General features: G+C 35.6%; 2 pseudogenes; both read left to right on the forward strand.

Moving 5' to 3' along the window:
* Positions 1-2,508: 2,508 nt before the first annotated feature.
* On the forward strand, positions 2,509-3,439 carry LOC102515927 (annotated as a pseudogene).
* Positions 3,440-11,715: 8,276 nt separating this feature from the next.
* LOC116661724 lies at positions 11,716-12,922 on the forward strand (annotated as a pseudogene).
* The last annotated feature ends 2,388 nt before the right edge of the window (positions 12,923-15,310 follow it).

Here is a 15,310-nt window from a genome sequence, read left to right on the forward strand (position 1 = left end):
AATTACATTATTGTAAAATATATATATGTGTATATATATGTATACATATATGTGTATATATATACACATACACACACTATATGATTTAAGTTCTTTGAAAGGTATTATGATTGTGTCATGGCCTAGTGAATAGTCTCCTTTGGTGAATGCCCCATGAGCACTTGGAGATGAGTAGAATAGCCCCACAAAAGTTTTCTTTCCCCATTTCCACACTAACATACATTCTATCAACTTGCCTGTCTGAAAATATGTGACCAACTATGTGATAAAATGTATCTGCATTTGAAATGAGTTTTAAGTGTCTTGTTCTGAAATTAGCACTCATAATATTTTGGAAATGAGTTCAGATGTTATCTTCAAATACAAAGCTTAAACAGATGTTCCTATTTTGAAGGTCATGATTTAAACAGATTTTTACATATTCCATTGATGCCTAGACTGGACTCTTCCCTTTTGGTGACACGACCTCAAGTTTGTTTTTGTTTGATTGTTTGTTTATCTTTTCATGCTTTTCCTTAGGGAGCATTGTCCTGTAAGTCCTGTTCTATGTGGTGATTATCTTGGTGGCATCCCTGGAGAACAGAGTCTACCATCAAAATTATGATTAAGGTCCCAATGAATTTAATTAGACAAGAATCACCCTTGGAGATGCACCAGGTGAATGACTCCATAACATGTTCACGAGTTCAAATGTAGATAAAGGGTTTACGGACCTTTGTTCTTTCCTGCAGGAAAGGCATTCATGAACTGAAATGATTGACTCCAAACATAATATAAGTATGTATACATAATCATTCTCCATCTTTCAGGAAACCCAAAGTTCAGCAATGCTGTGTCAAGGCAGGACAGTATAACTGATTGAGACTAAAAAGACTGCAAATGCTGTTTCACTATTTCACTTTTATTGGTATAAGTCACCAATAAAATTGTTTCTATGTAAACAATTCATGACACAATTTACAGTTTTGTCACCAACCAAAATGTTGAATTAACATTAGTTGGTGATTCGGACAAATCCTGCCAACAATGACTATTTCAGTTCTGTGTTCAGACTCAAGATTCAGAGCTCTTTTGTAATGGGCCATTGATACTCATTTTGAAAATCCCAATTATCTGAAAAGGAATATTTTTCTGAATGACTGAGATGAGATAGATTTCCTGCCAGCACGGAATGGGTTGGTCACATGGAAACAGTTCAAGGTCCAGTGATGGTATATGTATCTTGCTTTCTGTGTTCTGAGAGATGACATCAGTGGGTGAAGGACAAAAGAGAAGGCAGAGAATCCAGAATGTGGATTGAATGGCTGTCTCCTTGTGTAGGTAATCCAGGGAGGGTGTTTATACACAAGATTCTGAACTAAGCTTTACATTTTGCCGGAGTACAATGGTGGTATGAGAGTTCGGTCTTTTAAAGGTTCTCCTTTGTGATTTTCATAATCAGCCATGTTATTAATCGTTTATGATCACTAAAGTGTATGGAGATTGATTCTATTCTATAATACTCTTCCTGAATATTTTCATATTACCCTCTCTAACAGAAAGAGACCTTCTTTAACATAAAGTAGCCTTAGAAACTAATTTCAAGTGTAACTAATTTGGGATATTTTCATAAGGAGATATTTATAAATATGATGATAGTCTCAATCAATATGTTTTCTAAACATTGTTTGTTAATCTGTTAAAAATTAAAAGATGATGTAGCATCTGTAGACCTTGAGTGGCTTTCAAGGACACAAAGTAATACTGTAGTAAGTAAGCCATTACTTCAGTTCCCACTTTTCTGTTCCCAGCCTCAGTGAACTAACATGTTTGTGGGCCATTTAGATGTATTCTTCCTTTAACTGTTTGTTTGTATTTTTATTTATTTTATATTTTATTTTTATTTTATGCATAAGTTGTTTTGACATTTTTGTCTATTTTAGACATTAACTCTGTGTAGATCCTGTACAATGTGAATCTTTCTCCAAACTGCCTTTGTCTATTTACATTGTAGTATCTTTTCCTAAGACCTTAAAAACTTTTCTGAAATTGTTAAATATATCTCTTTGGGATTTAAATGATTGGTTAAGAAGTTTCTTCAAACCCTAGGTTAGAAAAGTTCACTTCCTTAATGCTGGAAATTAAAATAAAGTAAATCTTTCTTTTCTTTTTTATTAGAACTTCAATCAATTTTTATTTTTGTATAACGTATTACCTATATATACAATTTAATTAGCTTCCAGATGGAAAGCTAATTGTGCCAACTCATTTACTGAATAATATGTTCTTGTCCCACATATATCTCTTAATTACTTGCTGCTCCATTAGACTAAAAGCTTTTTGAGGTTAGGGATAATGTTTTCATCAGCCTTTACTATAATCACTGAAAGTACTGGAACATAATAAACCATACTGTCTATTCCTTGATTGAATAAACAAAATATCTAAGACTTCAGGAAGCCCCTAGAAACAATTATATTAACAGAATTTTTTGCCCTGAACACTGAAATAAAACATACAGAAGACTCTATGGAACAAAGGAGGAATGTGACTGAGTTTGTCCTCTCGGGGCTCACTTGGAGCCCCCAGGGTCAGAAAATATTATTTGTTGTGTTCCTGCTTATGTACGTTGTGACAATGGTGGGCAACCTACTCATTGTTGTGACTGTGGTGGTCAGTCCAACCCTGGGTTCCCCTAGGTACTTCTTTCTTGGCTACTTATCATTTATGGATGCTCTTTATTCTGCTACAGTCACCCCAAGTATGATTGTAGATTTACTCTGTGAGAACAAAACTATTTCATTCCAAGATTGCATGATCCAGCTTTTTACAGGGCACTTATTTGGTTGTGCTGAGATTTGTCTCCTGGTGGCCATGGCTTACGACCGCTACGTGGCCATCTGCAAACCTTTGCATTATTCAGCAATCATGAATAAGCAAGTGTGTGTACGGCTGCCACTGTTGACCTGTGTTGGTGGGTTTTTACATGCTGTAGCTCATCCTCTGTTTGTTTATAACCTTCCCTTCTGCGGTCCCAGTGTCATTGACCACTTTGGCTGTGACATGTACCCCTTGTGAAAACTTGCCTGCTCTGACACCTACATTATTGGCCTCACTGTGGTTGCCAGTGATGGGGCAATGTGTATGGTCATCTTTATGCTCTTACTCATCTCCTATGGGGTCATCCTGCACTCCCTGAAGAATCTTAGTCAGGAAGGGAGGTGCAAAGCCTTGTCCACCTGTGGCTCCCACATTACTGTGGTGGTCCTCTTCTTTGTCCCTTGCATCTTTCTGTATGTGAGACCTCCTTCTACCTTACCCATTGATAAGTCCTTGACTGTGTTTTACACTGTTATCACCCCTATGTTGAACCCTCTAATCTATACTCTGAGAAATGGAGAGATGAAAAGTGCCATGAAAAAGCTCTGGACCAGAAAAAGGAAATGAGACAGGAGGTAAATGTTATCACTTATTTTCAATGACAAATTGCTATTTTCAGGAAAGCCATGTGTGACTATTTACCTGTAGTAGGTGTTTCCTCAGGTTTAATAACTTGGACATGTTAAAAAACATTTATTACATGAATACTTCCAATGATCTAAATATACTTTTAAGATTTTCAGAATTTTCTAGTTCAAATATATATATGTGTATGTGTGTGTATATATATATAATTTGAAATACATTTTTAAGATTATCACCATTTCTTAGGGAAATATGTACAATTTTTGGATGTAAAGTATCTCTCTTGTGAATATAGATTTATATTCTATAGATGAGTTAACCTACAGTTTATATCACAAATTTATTTTAGTTAGGGGAAGATTTTCTCCTGTTTCTCTGTTAAATGATGTAATCTTTCTCAGAATTAATGATGCATTACAGTTTTAAAAAAATAATAGAAGAGATATGACATAAACATTTCATTCACTCCTCCCCACACAAAGACAGCCCATGTTAATATTGAAAGCATGTATCTGCAAGATACTTTAAATCAATTAATTAGCTTGTATTGCTTAGAATATTAACATCAAAGAGTATAGTTTCAGTGTTGTAATAGAAATCATAAGGAAGCTAAGTTTATAGAAATAATGTGAATTACCAAGATTTATATGCAGAAAAATAACCAACTTTTACTTCTTTTCCTAATTAGGTAATCATATTATCTCCTCAAGTGGAGCAGCTTTGTTTGGAGCCATATTTTCATAGATATGATTCATTAGCCTTCCCAAATAGTTTAAAATATCTGATCATACCTCTGTTATTTTTCAATATCACCATCTCCTTTTTTGCTTATATGTTTCATAAACTCTGTAGAGATCCAGGTCTTCCTTTTTGTGTAAATTTAGCATTCACCATAATCCATGAGCTTAAAACATGCATTTTAGAACCTGACACCAGACATTTTGGATGATATCATTTTTAAGAAAGATGGTGACAATATATGCCCTTCTTATCTCTCATGCTAATGAAATACAATTTCCTAGGTAATAAAGAGGCCAGAATATATTGTTTTCTTTGATAGACATCATTCATAAAATCCTCTCCATCTGTGAATGAAGCTTGAAGCAAAATATTACCTGCCTCTAAATCATCAGAAATATGTGGTCAACATGTCACCCAGTCCCAACTTGTTCTGCTCACCACATGACAGGCCAGTAAATTGGGAGGCCTGGTGTTGGCACCAGGATAACAATTGTTTTTGGAAATCCAGCAGGCTGAGTAGATGAAGAACTAAAGTCTTAGAGAATCATCTTACCTGAAATCACAATTCAGGTTCCTTTTATACTAAGAAGGGGATAAAGGGGAGAGGGCGTGGCTGAGTGTTACAGACTTCTTGGTGTTGAAATACTTTGTTCTTGAAGCTGTCCAGGTAGATCAGTTATGATGTCTCTGTAAACCTCCAATGAGACAAATGTTATTCTCTATTCTGCAACAGATTATCTATATGTGAATGGAAAAGTGTTACATGCTTAAATGTCAGAGTCTTGAGAATACACTATCTTGTATATTTCAGGCTGTAGGCAACATTCATCTACAAAACATGCAGAACCAGCATGACTAGGCACAGGATACAGAGCAAAAGGTTAAAGCAAAAGGAACAAATCTAGCATGGAGTCAGATTTGTTCTTCCCTATTACAAAAAAACTCTATTATTCTGCCTCCATTATTTAGTCTGGATTCATGATGGGCCAAGTCTTTAGAGCAATGGGTGTGTTTCACCAGTAAATGACACTGTATGAAAAAACCTCATATTCTGATATTATCCCTACTACAGAGAAAGTTCTTATATTATCCTAAAGTCTTCACAAATACAATACAATGCACAAAATACTACCAAGCATTTGAATTTGTCAGATCTTATATAATTTGTTCCTCCCCTTTTGGATGCTGCTATAGACTGAGGATTTGTGTCCCTCTTCAAAATTATAAATTAAATCCTTTATAATGTACTGGTATTTGGAGTAGGGCTCTTTGAGAAATGATTAGATCATGGAAGTGGGGTCCTCATGAATGGGATTAATGCCTTTATAAAGAGACCCCAAGAGCTTACATGACCTTTCTGCCATGTGAGGACTCAACAAATAAATGGCTGCCTATGAACTAGGGAGGGGACCTTCCAGATATGGAATCTGCCAGCACCTTAATCTTTGACTCCTGCACCTACAAACCTGTGAAAAATAAATGTTTAGTGTTTAAGATACCCAGTGTATGATATTCTGTATTAGCAGCTCAAATGGACCAAGACAGATATTTAGTTAATTTTCAAATTTGTGTAGTCATTTCAAGGGATGAGATAAGAGTGTTTGTTAATTTTCTCTGTTGGTCTAAATCTCCCAGAAGTCAAAGAAAGTTACTTACCTTTGTGCTCTCTGTTTCTTACACAACATATGGCACATGGAATTTACTCTATACTTTGTCCATAACTTCAATTCTTGATCTATTGGAGTGTGATTTTTTTCTGATAAATTTTGATGAAATCTTTCTATGTTAAATTGTAAATATATGTATGTGTGTATATATAAATATATGTAAATGTATATATATGTTTATGTATGCTACAAATATTCACTCTTCCTTGAAATTTCCTACAAATATTTTTATTTTAGAATTATGAGTGTCCCTATATACATGTGTTATTTAATATTCTTTTACTTTTGATTTTTCTATCACTTGGAAAATCCACATACTTCCAAATGTTTTATTAATTTTAATCTTTATTTAAATGACAGCTTTTCAATTTTATTTTTTTCCCACCTAAAATGCATTTTTGTTTATGATGGGGAAATATCTAAGCCCAAACAGGGAAAATAATCTGCCAACATAATTATTGATTTTGGTAATAATATGAAAATTTTCCATTTAGTACATCAGATTTTACACCATCAAGAAGATTCAAATTTGGGGCACTTTCTCCTTTTTCTCCCACTTTTCCCTTCCTCACCTAAAATTTAGGGTAATTTTGAAATGTTTGAAATCTTCTCATAAAAATATATTTTGAATATCAGGAGTCTATATATTTATTTTGAGGAAAATGACATGTTTTAATATTTTATTTTCCCATTCCAAGTAAGACATATAATGTTAAAGATTTATTGATGTCTAAGTAAAAATTTGTAATCATCACTGTAGAGTGTAAATAAATCTTACATTATGATTCTTTATTTAAAAAGAAGACTCTCTTATTTACATTTGATTCACATTTTCAATGAGCTAATCAGAAGGGGCTTAATGATTTTTCCTGTCCTGAACTACAGGACAATTCTCAAAGCCAAGGACATATTGTTAGTGGATACAAAGGCCCTCAAGTTGGTAAGCCCACCAGGTTGAGAAAGAATTCTCAGCAGAGGCAGAGGGTCAAAGTGAAAAGCTGCTTCATTGCTCAGAGAGGAAAGGGAGAAAAAAAAAAACCAATCAAGTCAGGAGCAGTCATCCAGGTAGACTGTTGAGACTTCATCCCCCAAATGGGTCACAGGGTCTTTTTATGAAAGGCTTCGCCATCATAATCTTCATCCCAGTGGTGCCAATCTGCTTCTATTATAGACTCTTTCCTCCCATGGACCTCAGCCCTGAAGCAGAAACTTCAGTGGAAAAAGAGAACAAAGAAAGAGATACCAGGATGTGTCCTTGGGACTGACACAGCAGTTGTGGGACATGAGTGTCTTGTTGTGTGGCTGTGTGCTTGAGATCAAGGAGTCAGCTGTGGGATAAGAGAAAAAGTCCTGTTTTGCAACAGCCTGGCACTTCCTTCCCCTTGCTGATAGCCAGCTAGTGTCAGTAAGCCTGTCTATTTACCTCTCTCAAAATGTCTATATTCAAACATTCATAGGCCTCTATCCAAATCTACACAAGCATGTATCCCACCACACACTCAGATCTGACCCAAACTCATGTAAATCCCTATGACCACATGTATGTCTACATTCAATGAAATTCAGGTCTACATCCAACTGCACATATGTGCCTCTGTGTGAACACACTGGGTTGGTATAGGATGGCACATGGATCAATATTTGATTAGCAACATGAATGCATTTGTATATGTACATGCCTATGTATTTGATGTGATCACACACAGGACTGCATCTGTCTACACACAGGGCTGTTTCTTGCCATATACATGTGTATGTTTGATGACACACAGGCTTATATCTGTCAACACACAGCGCTATCTTGCCATCTGCTTATCTGTATCTGACTGCAGATGAATTTGGTTAGGATTTGACTGAACAATTCTTTTGCTCCTTGTGGCATGTGCTTAGGTCACACTCTGGTATTCATCTTTTGCCTGACACTTAAGGAATGTCCAAGATTATTTCAACTGTATGAATGGTCCCTTGGCAGGGATGACTACAAGACTAGACTGTATTGAGTCTCTTTCTTATACATGTAGATGTAGGGTAATATAGACAATGTCTGCCCAGTGAGGTAGTCAGACATGTAAAATGGCAGCTTAGGGCTCCCAGAGAGAGGAGGTAAAGTTGATCAGCTCAGTTAAGCCAATCCCATCATAACATCAGCTTGAAGTCCAGGATATCAAGTTTTAAATTCAGATTAATATTTATATTCAAGGGAACAATGAAGGAACGAAAAGGTAACTTAGTGATTGAGAGAAATTCATATGTCTCATAATGAGTTAATATCTAAAATATATAAGGAATTTCTACAACAAAATTGTGACAACAAAAAAATGATTTAAAATTGAGCAAAGCACCTGAATAGATATTTTTCCATACAAGAATACAAATGGCCAATAAGAATATGAGAATAATATGCTCAACATCACTAATCAACAGGAAAATGGAAGTCAGAGCCATTCTGACACGTTACCTCACACTTGTCAGGATGGCTCTATTTGACATGGAGCAGATATTTTGGTGAGGATGTACAGAGAATGGAACTCTACTGTTCTTTGGTGGGAATATAAATTTGTTCAGACACCATGAAGAACATTATGGAGATTTCTCAAAATATTAACGATAAATCTAATGTATGATTCAGCAATCCTATGTGTATGTGCATATCCTATGTATATTTCATAGCCAGGATATGAAACCAGGAATCTGAAGAGATAGCTGTACTCTCATTTTCATTGCAACATTAATTATAAAATGAAACAATGACAGAAATAAATGTATTTCTACCACCTCTGAATATAATTAAAGAGTGAAATTATTTTCATCATTATCTTGTTAATCTAATTCCAGAATTCACACAAGATACAACCACTTTGAAAAAGTACCATAAACTTTACCTGATGTGAAGTGTCAATATTATAATAGGGTTAATAATTATCACTTAATGTACTTCAGAAAATAATAGTTAAAATTTCTGATTTGCATAACAGGTAGATTGATAATAAAATCATATAATAAAAAACTTTAAATCAGAGAGTTACCCACCTACATGAGTAATTTATATAATAGCAAATATTCAGACATAATATTAAGCTCATTTGTTTCAAATACCTAAATTCATAAATGGTCAACCTATTATTTTTCTGTCATAATATTTTGTCTTCAGGTAGATTTAAGAAGAGTTCAAAATAAAAATGAATGCTATAATTTTCCCTCTGAAGTTCAGTTCAGTTTCATGAAATAGTTGGGATGTTGGAAGATCTAATGGAGGTGAAATACCCCTGGGGTTCAATCAGCCACAGCTAACAAACTTCTTCAGATTGACCTACAAACAGGAAACATGGTAGCACGTCTGAAATTAAAGAGAAAGACCTTATCCAAATGTACTATTTATAAGTCAGCAAAGACAATTATTGTAGCTGAGCTATTCGGCAACTTTAATCTTACAACTTCAGTGCTTTCTTGGAGGACTAACAGCTGCCTTTTGCCATGGCCATGGAGCTCTATGTCAGACAAGGTCATAGGTAAGATTCCCCGCCCCCTCCCAGGAAATCACATCATCATAGACTGTCAGGGTTAAAAGGCCCTTACAAATTGTAGAGTCAGCCCTCATCCTCCCCAGTCTAAGATTCCAGTCCCTCTTCAGCAGGCGAAACTTCAAGAAAGATCGACTCAACTACAACATCGTCAACTTAGAAGTGAAAATATTTGGGGCCTTTTTTGTTATTGATATATATTTCAATTAGAAGAATAAGATAATTAGTTAGAATCAAATGAGATCAACTATATAACAAATTTTCATACAAAATGTTCCCCACTTAGTAATAATCAGACTTTTCTAATGATACTGTATCATTTTTAAAAACACTGTTAAAAACCACACATGAATCAAAGAGATGCACTATGTTTTAATGATCAATTTCCCCAATGTGGAACATCTCATGTAGTTTCTAAATTTTCCACAACTCTTAATAATTGTGTTGAACATATTTGTAAATAAAGACTTTTAGCTTTTAAAAATAGTTTTTTAGAGTTTAATCCTAGAATGAGTACTGTGGAGCTAATGAAAAAAGAAAAAGTAATTTTTATTTCTTTATAGTTATTTCTAAAACACTTTTTAAACATAATTTTTAAATATAATTCTTACCTTATGTTCAATCTTCTCTTTTCTGGTCTGTTGGGAGTCAACCACAGAACAGAGGAATGCAATGAAGCTGCCACACTTTGTTTTCACATATGTGAAGTTTTTCATATTGCATAATTAAAAAATAATGCTTTTTATTCATTTATCTTTGAAAGGAAAAGACTTTTTTTGCACAATACATTGTATTATATTTATGTTTTTTATTTTCTTTGGGAAATTTCTGTCCCCAAATTTCCCCATTCTATTCGAAATGCAGTGTCCTATAACCAGGAATGATGGATGATGGATACTATGGGAAGATGGGAGAAGAAGGCATGAGAATGCCTGTGGCAGAAACATAAAGGGGTGGGAAGGTCACTCACATCATGGAGGGATGGGTTGCTGTTGTTTGGTAATAAAATGTCAGGGAAGGTATTACTAAAGGCATTTCACTGAGACAATTTTAAACAATATTCTGTGAACACACACATACATTAATATACACAGTCAGTGTCCATAAATATGTGTTGAATGACTGAACTTGTAAAGGTACTTATAGTAACAGATTTTTGTGTTTGTGTTTTGTGTGTTAATATATATTTATGTCTATAGTACATTACCTCTCTATCTTATTTAGCAAATTATTTCTCTTTATTCTCCATATAAAATTTTTGATTTTAGAACTTTGACAATAAGATTTTCATTTGCTTGATAGGTCCTAGTGTACTGAACACTTATACAGGATTTTTTTTTAATCCGGGTCTACTGAAGCTATAAGTTTATTGAACATGACTCTGATAAATTGTCTGTGATACAGAATTTTGAAGAATAGAAAATATCAATTAACAATCATATATTTTGAAAGCAAAGTGGCCCAATAATACATTCATTCTTAGAGACACTTAATATTTTCATATTACCCCATAATCTGTGCCAGAAAGTATTAACCTAGAAGGCAACTTCCTTTCAAATATTTATTAATGTTTTTTGATAAGCTAGAGAGAGATGGTAAACAGAGCAGAAGGATGAGAACTTTTGAATTCCTGGTTCATTTATGGCCTGGGGAAGCAGGTGTATTCTCATCCATGGAGAATGGCAATTCACCAAGCACTTACCCATCACCTAACAGGTTTCAGGCAGTGCAAACATTATGCCAGGCACTGTGGTAGGTGCACTGAGGAAACACACCTGAATAGCTTATGTGTTCTGGTAGATACCAGGGACAGCGTGTTGACAACTACTTATATGCATTTCCCTAAACTGCCTGCTTATGGGAGATTTGCATTCATGGTGTCTTTCTTTCCACAGTTAGAGCTGAGGGTTCAGATGTGAATTCTTATGTAAAAGGGAATAACCCTTACCTGTGTGCAGCACCTCTCAGCTTACAAGATCTACCTGAGAATAACAGTCTGTAACCTCACAGACACAGAGTAGGGCTCAGAACCATGGGACAGAGAGATGATTTAGAAGAGTCACATGGAGTTAGATCAGAAGGAGAATTCAGATCTCACATAGGTGGTCCAGTGTTCTCTCAGTAAATTAACCTTTAAATGTTACCCTATAGATGTTTTACAAGTGACAGGTACTAGGTGTCTGAAGAGATGGAAACATCAAGGAGAAAGTAAGAGAGAAGTGAAACAAGCACCAAGGCAGTAGTGTCAGGGACACTTTCCACTGGTACAGTGACTGCTCTGTTTTTATGTTTAGAGATATACAGGCCATGATCCTTTCATGATTGATGGGTAATATTTCATAACTTTTGTAGGTAATTCAGGTCCCAGGAAGGTGTTACTTGTTGAATGGACCTCCTCAAATCTCCCAACAATGTGATTGAATTTGTTCTCTGGGGATGCGCGCAGGACCCACACTTGCAAAAAATACTCTTCATTGTCTTTTTGGTCATTTTCCTATTTACCGTGTTGGCCAATCTGCTCATGGTCATCACCATCTCCCTCAGCCCTGTACTTTCAGCTCCCATGTACTTCTTTCTCCCCTACTTGTCCTTCATAGATGTCCTCTTCAGCTCTGTCACAACTCCTAAAATGCTTATTGACCTACTGTACCAGAGGGGAGCCATCTCCTGGGGTGGCTGCATGACTTAGCTCTTTTTGGAGCATTTCCTGGGAGCATCAGAAGTCATAGCCCTCATTGTCACGGCTTATGACCACCTTGTGGCCATCTGCAAGCCTCTGCACTACACAACTATCATGCGACAGGGGCTCTGCCAGTTCCTGGTGGTGGTGGCCTGGCTTGGGGGGATCCTACATGCTACTGTGCAGACTGTTTTTGCATTTGACTTGACCTTCTGTGGTCCCAATGTCATTGACCACTTCAGGTGTGATTTCTTCTCACTGTTAAAACTGGCCTGCAGTGACTCCTACAGGCTTGGAGTGGTGGTGGTAGCCAACAGTGGGGGCATGTGCTTACTGATTTTTTTCATGCTACTCATCTCCTACATAGTCATCCTGAGCTCCCTGAAATCCCACAGCTCTGAAGGACGGCACAAGGCATTCTCTACTTGCAGCTCCCACTTTACAGTAGTGGTGCTCTCTTTTGTCCCTTGTATATTCACCTACAAATGTCCTGTGGCCACTTATCCTGTGGACAAGTTTATGGGCATATTCTATGCAATATTCACTGCCATGTTAAATCCTATCATTTACACAGTGGGAAACATTGAGGTGAAAATGTCATGAGGAGTTTGTTGAAGAGGGGAGTAACTTAGGCTGTTCATGATGACAAGAAATTGATGATTTATATACACGTGAGGGTTATACATGTTGTAAATTGTGCAGTAAAGCGAAGAAATTTTGCAGATCATTGACAGAAAAAAAAGGTCTATAAACTAGTGTTTGTCAATTTTTTAATATTGGCTAGTCATTTTTAAGATGTTTTGATAATTTGTAATATACTTTACCAAGGCTTCAATGTTCAGAATTAAAGCTTCAGAATAGCCAATGAAGAGAATAACCATCAACCCCTAGTATGATGAATATAGAGTATGTTTTTCTCTAGAGTCTTCATTCTACTTTACAAAATTCTTCAGGTATATTACTTGGATGGAGTTCGCCTTTCCTCAGGAATTTAATCTCAGAAATCTTTCTATTTTTGCTTAGCCTGTGGTGACCAATTAAGGGATAGAAATTCTTATTCTCATTCTTAGATATGTGATGAAAGGACATTTGCATGAAGGAATCACTGCTTATTTTGTATGTGTGTGTATGCTATGAATTTGCCAAAAGTAAAAAGGGAGATACTTTCAAAAGAAGGAAAAGATAATTCACAATCTATCCCCAATTCTTTTTTGGCAAAAAAAAAAAAAAAACAAGCCAGAAATTTTGAAATTACTTTTAGTTTGCTCCTTTTTTCTTAAATATCCTGTGGCACCCAGTTTTCATGAATATAAAGGAAATGTTTTATTTTTACATAGCAAGACTAGAGGAACCAATTGAAACATAGATAATCATTTTTTTACCAAAATTCAACAGAATAGCCTATGGTTAGGTTCCAAAAGTAATGAACTATGAGTCTGATACACATATCATACTGCTTTATTTCTTTCTTGGAAGGCATTAAATTAACACTTTATGACTCTATCAGGCAGAGTCACATCCACAAACTCAACTGGTCATTCCATGATCAGCATCTCCATTTTACAGGGAAGTAAATTGAACCCAAGAGAGGTTTACTAATTTACTTGCCTCACATCATGCATGGCTACCCCATATAGTGTGTCAGGGTCTGTTACACTGAAATGCATCTTTCTTTCACAAATGTCAGCTATGAAATTCCAACACAGGTCTTTAAAACTCAATCTTACTCTCTTTCAACTGGAACACAACTGTCTGTGGTATGTTTAGGTCTACAGATTAAAAAATTATATGGAATCTTAATAAAACAACTTTGTCCTTCAAGAAGATGGTGTCAGATTTGCTGTAGCCTTGTCTCATGTGTAGCTGTCCATTTCAGCACTACACATTTCTTTTCCTCTTTTTGTAAGTTTGAGCTATGGCATTTCACTTTTACAAAAGACCAACATTAGTATGGCGACAGATTTCTTCTATTAAAGAAGAATCACCTTCAGATTTATTTTGTGTATTGAAAACAAGTACTAAAGTACTTATGTTGGTCTTTATAAAAAAAAAGTGCCTAAAGTGAACTTTCAGAAAGTGGGGTAACTGCACTTCTCCTCTATGTGCGTGGAGAATACCAGCCCATTCTGTTTTATTACACAACTCTTTATAAAACAAAGCTTCTCTGACTGCACCACTCTTGCACATGGAGTTCTCACAGATGTCCCTTTCTCAAACTCAATGGTCAAATGGAGCTATTTCTTCCATAATTTGACCATAAAGTAAATCCAGAGCATGGTACTGGGGTGATTGTGTTTACTAAGGTGGGCATGACTGTCTCCAATTCATAAGAAACAGAACCTTTTCCCAGCACCTTGTCTATTTAAATGGTCATATTTGCAATTGCTGGTGAGTATTAAACATTTCAGCATAATCTAAACTAAATGATGTGTGGTACACTTTGTCTTATGATTATTAGATAGAAGATGAGAGTAATCCAAGGCTACGGATAGAAAAAGTATTGATTAAATGTTATTTCTATTCTAAAGCCAAATGGAGGATTTGAAGGGGAAACTAAGGCCAGTGACTGTGTCTTAGGGGCTATCCCAAGGGCTCAGTGGAGGGGTGAGAGGATGAATTAGGCACAAATTATAAACTGTCAGCAGCAAACTGGGAAGGTGCAAGAACCAGAGGAGGAAATATAAGGCAGTCTGGTGGTCTCACTGGATAAAGTCTCACTGGTTAGTGAGTAAGGTTAATGCTTGTTAAGATATTCCTTTGCACTCGTCATCAGTAGTCTCTCTTGAGGACAGAGTATCACCTGATTATTTCTGATATTTAAAATAACATATAAAGGATATATTAATGATGTAAATTAATGACATAAATAATGTTTGGCTCTGGTGTGTAAAAAATATGTTGGTTTTATCTGGATTTTTAATTCAGTGAAATTATTAAGAAATTAGCACGGGAAATGAGATAACTGTTGTTAAAGGCCAACCATGAAGCATAGATTTTGAGAAGTTCTTTATATATTTTAACTTTCTTAATGTAGCAACATGTATTATTAGAGAGGATTTTACTCCATTTCATAAAAGAAGAAAATGAGACTCAATAGACTTAAGCCATAATATGTTGTCTTTAGACTCTGCCTATCTATTCTTCCCACTCCATTCTCCTTGTTTTAATGATGTGAAAATACCAAAACACAGATCTGAACATTGGCCACATTGTGGAGACTGTCATTGAGGCATTCTTATTTTTTGGGTGGTGGAGTG

The sequence above is a fragment of the Camelus ferus genome, chromosome 36, assembly GCF_009834535.1.
Source record: "Camelus ferus isolate YT-003-E chromosome 36, BCGSAC_Cfer_1.0, whole genome shotgun sequence".
Taxonomy (NCBI): domain Eukaryota; kingdom Metazoa; phylum Chordata; class Mammalia; order Artiodactyla; family Camelidae; genus Camelus; species Camelus ferus.